This window comes from Callionymus lyra, unplaced genomic scaffold (genome assembly GCF_982586985.1).
Source record: "Callionymus lyra unplaced genomic scaffold, fCalLyr1.hap1.1 HAP1_SCAFFOLD_83, whole genome shotgun sequence".
In the NCBI taxonomy this organism is placed as follows: Eukaryota; Metazoa; Chordata; class Actinopteri; order Syngnathiformes; family Callionymidae; genus Callionymus; species Callionymus lyra.
In genome coordinates, this window is record NW_028258582.1 from 52,501 (window position 1) to 62,500 (window position 10,000).

General features: G+C 59.5%; 1 non-coding gene across 1 annotated transcript; it reads right to left on the minus strand.

Annotated features, from left to right (window-relative positions):
* Positions 1-6,494: 6,494 nt before the first annotated feature.
* LOC148058402 (5S ribosomal RNA) lies at positions 6,495-6,613 on the minus strand. The gene has a single exon (XR_015709871.1). It is a non-coding gene; the product is annotated as a 5S ribosomal RNA (ribosomal RNA).
* Positions 6,614-10,000: the final 3,387 nt, after the last annotated feature.

The window sequence follows — 10,000 nt, forward strand, 5'->3', positions numbered from 1 at the left end:
GCAAAAGAACCAGAGTTTTCAGCGGTCATCCACTCCAACCTTGTCCGACTTTGAGGCACCAGGCTCGGCCACCCTCCGAGCCTTTTCACTCCCTCTCCTGTTATGGTGCCTCCCTATTAACCTCTAGGTGGTTGCGCTCGTGACATCAAAAAGACCACTTTTTGAGGAGCAGTCACACTCGGAAAAAATTTATTTCGTCTGGCAAAAGAACCAGAGTTTTCAGCGGTCATCCACTCCAACCTTGTCCGATTTTGAGGCACCAGGCTCGGCCACCCTCCGAGCCTTTTCACTCCCTCTCCTGTTATGGTGCCTCCCTATTAACCTCTAGGTGGTTGCGCTCGTGACATCAAAAAGACCACTTTTTGCAGAGCAGTCACACTCGGGAAAAATTTATTTCGTCTGGCAAAAGAACCAGAGTTTTCAGCGGTCATCCACTCCAACCTTGTCCGATTTTGAGGCACCAGGCTCGGCCACCCTCCGAGCCTTTTCACTCCCTCTCCTGTTATGGTGCCTCCCTATTAACCTCTAGGTGGTTGCGCTCGTGACATCAAAAAGACCACTTTTTTCAGAGCAGTCACACTCGGGAAAAATTTCTTTCGTCTGGCAAAAGAACCAGAGTTTTCAGCGGTCATCCACTCCAACCTTGTCCGATTTTGAGGCACCAGGCTCGGCCACCGTCCGAGCCTTTTCACTCCCTCTCCTGTTATGGTGCCTCCCTATTAACCTCTAGGTGGTTGCGCTCGTGACATCAAAAAGACCACTTTTTTCAGAGCAGTCACACTCGGGAAAAATTTCTTTCGTCTGGCAAAAGAACCAGAGTTTTCAGCGGTCATCCACTCCAACCTTGTCCGATTTTGAGGCACCAGGCTCGGCCACCCTCCGAGCCTTTTCACTCCCTCTCCTGTTATGGTGCCTCCCTATTAACCTCTAGGTGGTTGCGCTCGTGACATCAAAAAGACCACTTTTTTCAGAGCAGTCACACTCGGGAAAAATTTCTTTCGTCTGGCAAAAGAACCAGAGTTATCAGCGGTCATCCACTCCAACCTTGTCCGACGTTGAGGCACCGATGTCGGCCAAGTTCTGAGCGTTCCACCGCCGAATGCCACTGGTCCTCAACACAGCGGACTTCCAATCCAACCTTGTCCGACTTTGAGGCACCGAAGTCGGCCTCAGCCCGAGCCTTCCCCCGCCGACCTCACTGGAGCCCGCCATCCAGGGACCGGCGGAGGTCGCCCGCATGACCGCGGCAAAGTGTCTCAAAGTCGGGCACGACCGCTCGAGTCACCCGCCAACCCGGTCCGGGGCACCTCCAGGGACCGGCGGAGGTCGCCCGCATGACCGCGGCAAAGTGTCTCAAAGTCGGGCATGACCGCTCGAGTCACCCGCCAACCCGGTCCGGGGCACCTCCAGGGACCGGCGGAGGACGCCCGCATGACCGCGACAAAGTGTCTCAAAGTCGGGCACGACCGCTCGAGTCACCCGCCAACCCGGTCCGGGGCACCTCCAGGGACCGGCGGAGGACGCCCGCATGACCGCGACAAAGTGTCTCAAAGTCGGGCATGACCGCTCGAGTCACCCGCCAACCCTTTCCGGGGCACCTCCAGGGACCGGCGGAGGACGCCCGCATGACCGCGACAAAGTGTCTCAAAGTCGGGCATGACCGCTCGAGTCACCCGCCAACCCGGTCCGGGGCACCTCCAGGGACCGGCGGAGGACGCCCGCATGACCGCGACAAAGTGTCTCAAAGTCGGGCACGACCGCTCGAGTCACCCGCCAACCCGGTCCGGGGCACCTCCAGGGACCGGCGGAGGACGCCCGCATGACCGCGACAAAGTGTCTCAAAGTCGGGCACGACCGTTCGAGTCACCCGCCAACCCGGTCCGGGGAACCTCCGGGGACCGGCGGAGGTCGCTCGCATGACCGCGACAAAGTGTCTCAAAGTCGGGCACGACCGCTCGAGTCACCCGCCAACCCGGTCCGGGGCACCTCCAGGGACCGGCGGAGGACGCCCGCATGACCGCGACAAAGTGTCTCAAAGTCGGGCATGACCGTTCGAGTCACCCGCCAACCCGGTCCGGGGCACCTCCAGGGACCGGCGGAGGAGGCCCGCATGACCGCGACAAAGTGTCTCAAAGTCGGGCATGACCGCTCGAGTCACCCGCCAACCCGGTCCGGGGCACCTCCGGGGACCGGCGGAGGACGCCCGCATGACCGCGACAAAGTGTCTCAAAGTCGGGCACGACCGCTCGAGTCACCCGCCAACCCGGTCCGGGGCACCTCCGGGGACCGGCGGAGGACGCCCGCATGACCGCGACAAAGTGTCTCAAAGTCGGGCACGACCGCTCGAGTCACCCGCCAACCCGGTCCGGGGCACCTCCGGGGACCGGCGGAGGACGCCCGCATGACCGCGACAAAGTGTCTCAAAGTCGGGCATGACCGCTCGAGTCACCCGCCAACCCGGTCCGGGGCACCTCCGGGGACCGGCGGAGGACGCCCGCATGACCGCGACAAAGTGTCTCAAAGTCGGGCACGACCGCTCGAGTCACCCGCCAACCCGGTCCGGGGCACCTCCGGGGAGCAGTGGAGGTCGCTCGCATGACCGCGACAAAGTGTCTCAAAGTCGGGCATGACCGCTCGAGTCGCCCGCCATCCCGGTCCGGAGCTCAACACTTTGTCGTTTTTTCCACTCCCTCCCCATTAACCTCTAGGTGGTTGCGCTCGTGACATCAAAAAGACCACTTTTTGCAGAGCAGTCACACTCGGAAAAAATTCGTTTCGTCTGGCAAAAGAACCAGAGTTCTCAGCGGGCTTCCAGTCCAACCTTGTCCGATTTTGAGGCACCAGGCTCGGCCACAGTCCGAGCCCATTCACTCCCTCCCCTGTTGTACTCGCTCCCTATTAACCTCTAGGTGGTTGCGCTCGTGACATCAAAAAGACCACTTTTTGAGGAGCAGTCACACTTGGGAAAAATCCGTTTGCGCTCACACCATCCCTCCCCATTAACCTCTAGGTGGTTGCGCTCGTGACATCAAAAAGACCACTTTTTGAGGAGCAGTCACACTTAGGAAAAATCCGTTTGCGCTCACACCATCCCTCCCCATTAACCTCTAGGTGGTTGCGCTCGTGACATCAAAAAGACCACTTTTTGAGGAGCAGTCAGACACCGAGGTTTTCTGGATTTATGTCCGTTTTCCTGGTTCTCTGACTCGGGCACCTTGTGACCGACATCCCCCCCTTCCCTGGTTCTATTTTGCCGATACTTTGGTGAGTTTTCTACCCGCAAACCAAGCCCCCCAAGCCCGCCGCCTGGTGGGGGAACATGCCCCCTGGTCCTGGTTCTATTTTAGGACACTTTGGTGAGTTTTCTACCCGCAAACCAAGCCCCCCAAGCCCGCCGCCTGGTGGGGGAACATGCCCCCTGGTCCCGGTTCTATTTTAGGACACTTTGGTGAGTTTTCTACCCGCAAACCAAGCCCCCCAAGCCCGCCGCCTGGTGGGGGAAGATGCCCCCTGGTCCCGGTTCTATTTTAGGACACTTTGGTGAGTTTTCTACCCGCAAACCAAGCCCCCCAAGCCCGCCGCCTGGTGGGGGAACATGCCCCCTGGTCCCGGTTCTATTTTAGGACACTTTGGTGAGTTTTCTACCCGCAAACCAAGCCCCCCAAGCCCGCCGCCTGGTGGGGGAACATGCCGCCTAGCCCGGTTCTATTTTAGGTCACTTTGGTGAGTTTTCTACCCGCAAACCAAGCCCCCCAAGCCCGCCGCCTGGTGGGGGAAGAGGCCCCCTGGTCCCGGTTCTATTTTAGGACACTTTGGTGAGTTTTCTACCCGCAAACCAAGCCCCCCAAGCCCGCCGCCTGGTGGGGGAACATGCCCCCTGGTCCTGGTTCTATTTTAGGACACTTTGGTGAGTTTTCTACCCGCAAACCAAGCCCCCCAAGCCCGCCGCCTGGTGGGGGAACATGCCCCCTGGTCCCGGTTCTATTTTAGGACACTTTGGTGAGTTTTCTACCCGGAAACCAAGCCCCCCAAGCCCGCCACCTGGTGGGGGAAGAGGCCCCCTGGTCCCGGTTCTATTTTAGGACACTTTGGTGAGTTTTCTACCCACACTGCAGGTCCCCAAATGCCGCCATCTGGTGGGGGAACATGCCGCCTGCACCGGTTCTATTTTAAGTCACTTTGGTGAGTTTTCTGCCCACACTACGGGTCCCCAAATGCCGCCATCTGGTGGGGGAACATGCCGCCTGCACCGGTTCTATTTTAAGTCACTTTGGTGAGTTTTCTGCCCACACTACGGGTCCCCAAATGCCGCCATCTGGTGGGGGAACATGCCGCCTGCACCGGTTCTATTTTAAGTCACTTTGGTGAGTTTTCTGCCCACACTACGGGTCCCCAAATGCCGCCATCTGGTGGGGGAACATGCCGCCTGCACCGGTTCTATTTTAAGTCACTTTGGTGAGTTTTCTGCCCACACTACGGCTCCCCAAATGCCGCCATCTGGTGGGGGAACATGCCGCCTGCACCGGTTCTATTTTAAGTCACTTTGGTGAGTTTTCTACCCACACTACGGGTCCCCAAATGCCGCCATCTGGTGGGGGAACATGCCGCCTGCACCGGTTCTATTTTAAGTCACTTTGGTGAGTTTTCTACCCACACTACGGGTCCCCAAATGCCGCCATCTGGTGGGGGAACATGCCGCCTGCACCGGTTCTATTTTAAGTCACTTTGGTGAGTTTTCTGCCCACACTACGGGTCCCCAAATGCCGCCATCTGGTGGGGGAACTGCCGCCTAGTCCCGGTTCTATTTTAGGTCACTTTTCTCACTTTCTGACCCACAAATAATGCCCCAAATGCCGCCGCCTGGTGGGGGGAACTGCCGCCTAGTCCCGGTTCTATTTTAGGTCACTTTTCTCACTTTCTTACCCACAAATAATGCCCCAAATGCCGCCGCCTGGTGGGGGGAACTGCCGCCTAGTCCCGGTTCTATTTTAGGTCACTTTTCTCACTTTCTGACCCACAAATAATGCCCCAAATGCCGCCGCCTGGTGGGGGGAACTGCCGCCTAGTCCCGGTTCTATTTTAGGTCACTTTTCTCACTTTCTGACCCACAAATAATGCCCCAAATGCCGCCGCCTGGTGGGGGGAACTGCCGCCTAGTCCCGGTTCTATTTTAGGTCACTTTTCTCACTTTCTGACCCACAAATAATGCCCCAAATGCCGCCGCCTGGTGGGGGGAACTGCCGCCTAGTCCCGGTTCTATTTTAGGTCACTTTTCTCACTTTCTTACCCACAAATAATGCCCCAAATGCCGCCGCCTGGTGGGGGGAACTGCCGCCTAGTCCCGGTTCTATTTTAGGTCACTTTTCTCACTTTCTTACCCACAAATAATGCCCCAAATGCCGCCGCCTGGTGGGGGGAACTGCCGCCTAGTCCCGGTTCTATTTTAGGTCACTTTTCTCACTTTCTGACCCACAAATAATGCCCCAAATGCCGCCGCCTGGTGGGGGGAACTGCCGCCTAGTCCCGGTTCTATTTTAGGTCACTTTTCTCACTTTCTGACCCACAAATAATGCCCCAAATGCCGCCGCCTGGTGGGGGGAACTGCCGCCTAGTCCCGGTTCTATTTTAGGTCACTTTTCTCACTTTCTGACCCACAAATAATGCCCCAAATGCCGCCGCCTGGTGGGGGGAACTGCCGCCTAGTCCCGGTTCTATTTTAGGTCACTTTTCTCACTTTCTGACCCACAAATAATGCCCCAAATGCCGCCGCCTGGTGGGGGGAACTGCCGCCTAGTCCCGGTTCTATTTTAGGTCACTTTTCTCACTTTCTGACCCACAAATAATGCCCCAAATGCCGCCGCCTGGTGGGGGGAACTGCCGCCTAGTCCCGGTTCTATTTTAGGTCACTTTTCTCACTTTCTGACCCACAAATAATGCCCCAAATGCCGCCGCCTGGTGGGGGGAACTGCCGCCTAGTCCCGGTTCTATTTTAGGTCACTTTTCTCACTTTCTTACCCACAAATAATGCCCCAAATGCCGCCGCCTGGTGGGGGGAACTGCCGCCTAGTCCCGGTTCTATTTTAGGTCACTTTTCTCACTTTCTGACCCACAAATAATGCCCCAAATGCCGCCGCCTGGTGGGGGGAACTGCCGCCTAGTCCCGGTTCTATTTTAGGTCACTTTTCTCACTTTCTGACCCACAAATAATGCCCCAAATGCCGCCGCCTGGTGGGGGGAACTGCCGCCTAGTCCCGGTTCTATTTTTAGGTCACTTTTCTCACTTTCTTACCCACAAATAATGCCCCAAATGCCGCCGCCTGGTGGGGGGAACTGCCGCCTAGTCCCGGTTCTATTTTAGGTCACTTTTCTCACTTTCTGACCCACAAATAATGCCCCAAATGCCGCCGCCTGGTGGGGGGAACTGCCTGCTAGTCCCGGTTCTATTTTAGGTCACTTTTCTCACTTTTCTACCCACAAATAATGGCAAAAAAAAATGCTTACAGCACCCAGTATTCCCAGGCGGTCTCCCATCCAAGTACTAACTGGGCCCGACCCTGCTTGGCTTCCGAGATCAGACGAGATCGGGCTCATTCAGGGTGGTGTGGCCGTAAGCGAGGGAAGCGCTTGTGAAATGCCCCAAAGTGTTGAAAATGTTCCCCAGGCCCCTGGTTCCCCATCCCCGCAGGAGGAGGCTCCCCAGGCCCCCTGGTTCCCCATCCCCGCAGGAGGAGGCTCCCCAGGCCCCCTGGTGCAGGAGGAGGCTCCCCAGGCCCCTGGTTCCCCATCCCCGCAGGAGGAGGCTCCCCAGGCCCCCTGGTTCCCCATCCCCGCAGGAGGAGGCTCCCCAGGCCCCATGGTTCCCCATCACCGCAGGAGGAGGCTCCCCAGGCCCCTGGTTCCCCATCCCCGCAGGAGGAGGCTCCCCAGGCCCCCTGGTTCCCCATCCCCGCAGGAGGAGGCTCCCCAGGCCCCATGGTTCCCCATCACCGCAGGAGGAGGCTCCCCAGGCCCCCTGGTTCCCCATCCCCGCAGGAGGAGGCTCCCCAGGCCCCCTGGTGCAGGAGGAGGCTCCCCAGGCCCCCTGGTTCCCCATCCCCGCAGGAGGAGGCTCCCCAGGCCCCCTGGTTCTCCATGCCCGCAGGAGGAGGCTCCCCAGGCCCCTGGTTCTCCATCCCCGCAGGAGGAGGCTCCCCAGGCCCCCTGGTTCTCCATCCCCGCAGGAGGAGGCTCCCCAGGCCCCCTGGTTCTCCATCCCCGCAGGAGGAGGCTCCCCAGGCCCCTGGTTCTCCATCCCCGCAGTAGGAGGCTCCCCAGGCCCCCTGGTTCTCCATCCCCGCAGGAGGAGGCTCCCCAGGCCCCCTGGTTCTCCATCCCCGCAGGAGGAGGCTCCCCAGGCCCCCTGGTTCTCCATCCCCGCAGGAGGAGGCTCCCCAGGCCCCTGGTTCTCCATGCCCGCAGGAGGAGGCTCCCCAGGCCCCCATGTTCTCCATGCCCGCAGGAGGAGGCTCCCCAGGCCCCTTGGTTCTCCATCCCCGCAGGAGGAGGCTCCCCAGGCCCCTGGTTCCCCATCCCCGCAGGAGGAGGCTCCCCAGGCCCCCTGGTTCTCCATGCCCGCAGGAGGAGGCTCCCCAGGCCCCCTGGTTCTCCATGCCCGCAGGAGGAGGCTCCCCAGGCCCCCTGGTTCTCCATGCCCGCAGGAGGAGGCTCCCCAGGCCCCCTGGTTCTCCATCCCCGCAGGAGGAGGCTCCCCAGGCCCCTGGTTCTCCATGCCCGCAGGAGGAGGCTCCCCAGGCCCCCTGGTTCTCCATGACCGCAGGAGGAGGCTCCCCAGGCCCCCTGGTTCTCCATCCCCGCAGGAGGAGGCTCCCCAGGCCCCCTGGTTCCCCATCCCCGCAGGAGGAGGCTCCCCAGGCCCCCTGGTTCTCCATGCCCGCAGGAGGAGGCTCCCCAGGCCCCCTGGTTCCCCATCCCCGCAGGAGGAGGCTCCCCAGGCCCCTGGTTCTCCATCACCGCAGGAGGAGGCTCCCCAGGCCCCCTGGTTCTCCATGCCCGCGGGAGGAGGCTCCCCAGGCCCCCTGGTTGGGAGAGGGGGAAAAAGACCAAAGTGTTTAAAAATGCCCCAAAGTGTTGAAAATGTTCCCCAGGCCCCTGGTTCCCCATCCCCGCAGGAGGAGGCTCCCCAGGCCCCCTGGTTGGGAGAGGGGGAAAAAGAGCAAAGTGTTTAAAAATGCCCCAAAGTGTTGAAAATGTTCCCCAGGCCCCTGGTTCCCCATCCCCGCAGGAGGAGGCTCCCCAGGCCCCCTGGTTGGGAGAGGGGGAAAAAGAGCAAAGTGTTTAAAAATGCCCCAAAGTGTTGAAAATGTTCCCCAGGCCCCTGGTTCCCCATCCCCGCAGGAGGAGGCTCCCCAGGCCCCCTGGTTGGGAGAGGGGGGAAAAAGACCAAAGTGTTTAAAAATGCCCCAAAGTGTTGAAAATGTTCCCCAGGCCCCTGGTTCCCCATCCCCGCAGGAGGAGGCTCCCCAGGCCCCCTGGTTGGGAGAGGGGGAAAAAGAGCAAAGTGTTTAAAAATGCCCCAAAGTGTTGAAAATGTTCCCCAGGCCCCTGGTTCCCCATCCCCGCAGGAGGAGGCTCCCCAGGCCCCCTGGTTGGGAGAGGGGGGAAAAGAGCAAAGTGTTTAAAAATGCCCCAAAGTGTTGAAAATGTTCCCCAGGCCCCTGGTTCCCCATCCCCGCAGGAGGAGGCTCCCCAGGCCCCCTGGTTGGGAGAGGGGGAAAAAGAGCAAAGTGTTTAAAAATGCCCCAAAGTGTTGAAAATGTTCCCCAGGCCCCTGGTTCCCCATCCCCGCAGGAGGAGGCTCCCCAGGCCCCCTGGTTGGGAGAGGGGGGAAAAAGACCAAAGTGTTTAAAAATGCCCCAAAGTGTTGAAAATGTTCCCCAGGCCCCTGGTTCCCCATCCCCGCAGGAGGAGGCTCCCCAGGCCCCCTGGTTGGGAGAGGGGGAAAAAGAGCAAAGTGTTTAAAAATGCCCCAAAGTGTTGAAAATGTTCCCCAGGCCCCTGGTTCCCCATCCCCGCAGGAGGAGGCTCCCCAGGCCCCCTGGTTGGGAGAGGGGGGAAAAGAGCAAAGTGTTTAAAAATGCCCCAAAGTGTTGAAAATGTTCCCCAGGCCCCTGGTTCCCCATCCCCGCAGGAGGAGGCTCCCCAGGCCCCCTGGTTGGGAGAGGGGGAAAAAGAGCAAAGTGTTTAAAAATGCCCCAAAGTGTTGAAAATGTTCCCCAGGCCCCTGGTTCCCCATCCCCGCAGGAGGAGGCTCCCCAGGCCCCCTGGTTGGGAGAGGGGGAAAAAGAGCAAAGTGTTTAAAAATGCCCCAAAGTGTTGAAAATGTTCCCCAGGCCCCTGGTTCCCCATCCCCGCAGGAGGAGGCTCCCCAGGCCCCCTGGTTGGGAGAGGGGGGAAAAAGACCAAAGTGTTTAAAAATGCCCCAAAGTGTTGAAAATGTTCCCCAGGCCCCTGGTTCCCCATCCCCGCAGGAGGAGGCTCCCCAGGCCCCCTGGTTGGGAGAGGGGGAAAAAGAGCAAAGTGTTTAAAAATGCCCCAAAGTGTTGAAAATGTTCCCCAGGCCCCTGGTTCCCCATCCCCGCAGGAGGAGGCTCCCCAGGCCCCCTGGTTGGGAGAGGGGGGAAAAGAGCAAAGTGTTTAAAAATGCCCCAAAGTGTTGAAAATGTTCCCCAGGCCCCTGGTTCCCCATCCCCGCAGGAGGAGGCTCCCCAGGCCCCCTGGTTGGGAGAGGGGGAAAAAGAGCAAAGTGTTTAAAAATGCCCCAAAGTGTTGAAAATGTTCCCCAGGCCCCTGGTTCCCCATCCCCGCAGGAGGAGGCTCCCCAGGCCCCCTGGTTGGGAGAGGGGGAAAAAGAGCAAAGTGTTTAAAAATGCCCCAAAGTGTTGAAAATGTTCCCCGGCCTCCTGGTACCCCATCCCCGCATGAGGATGTCACCCAGGCCCCT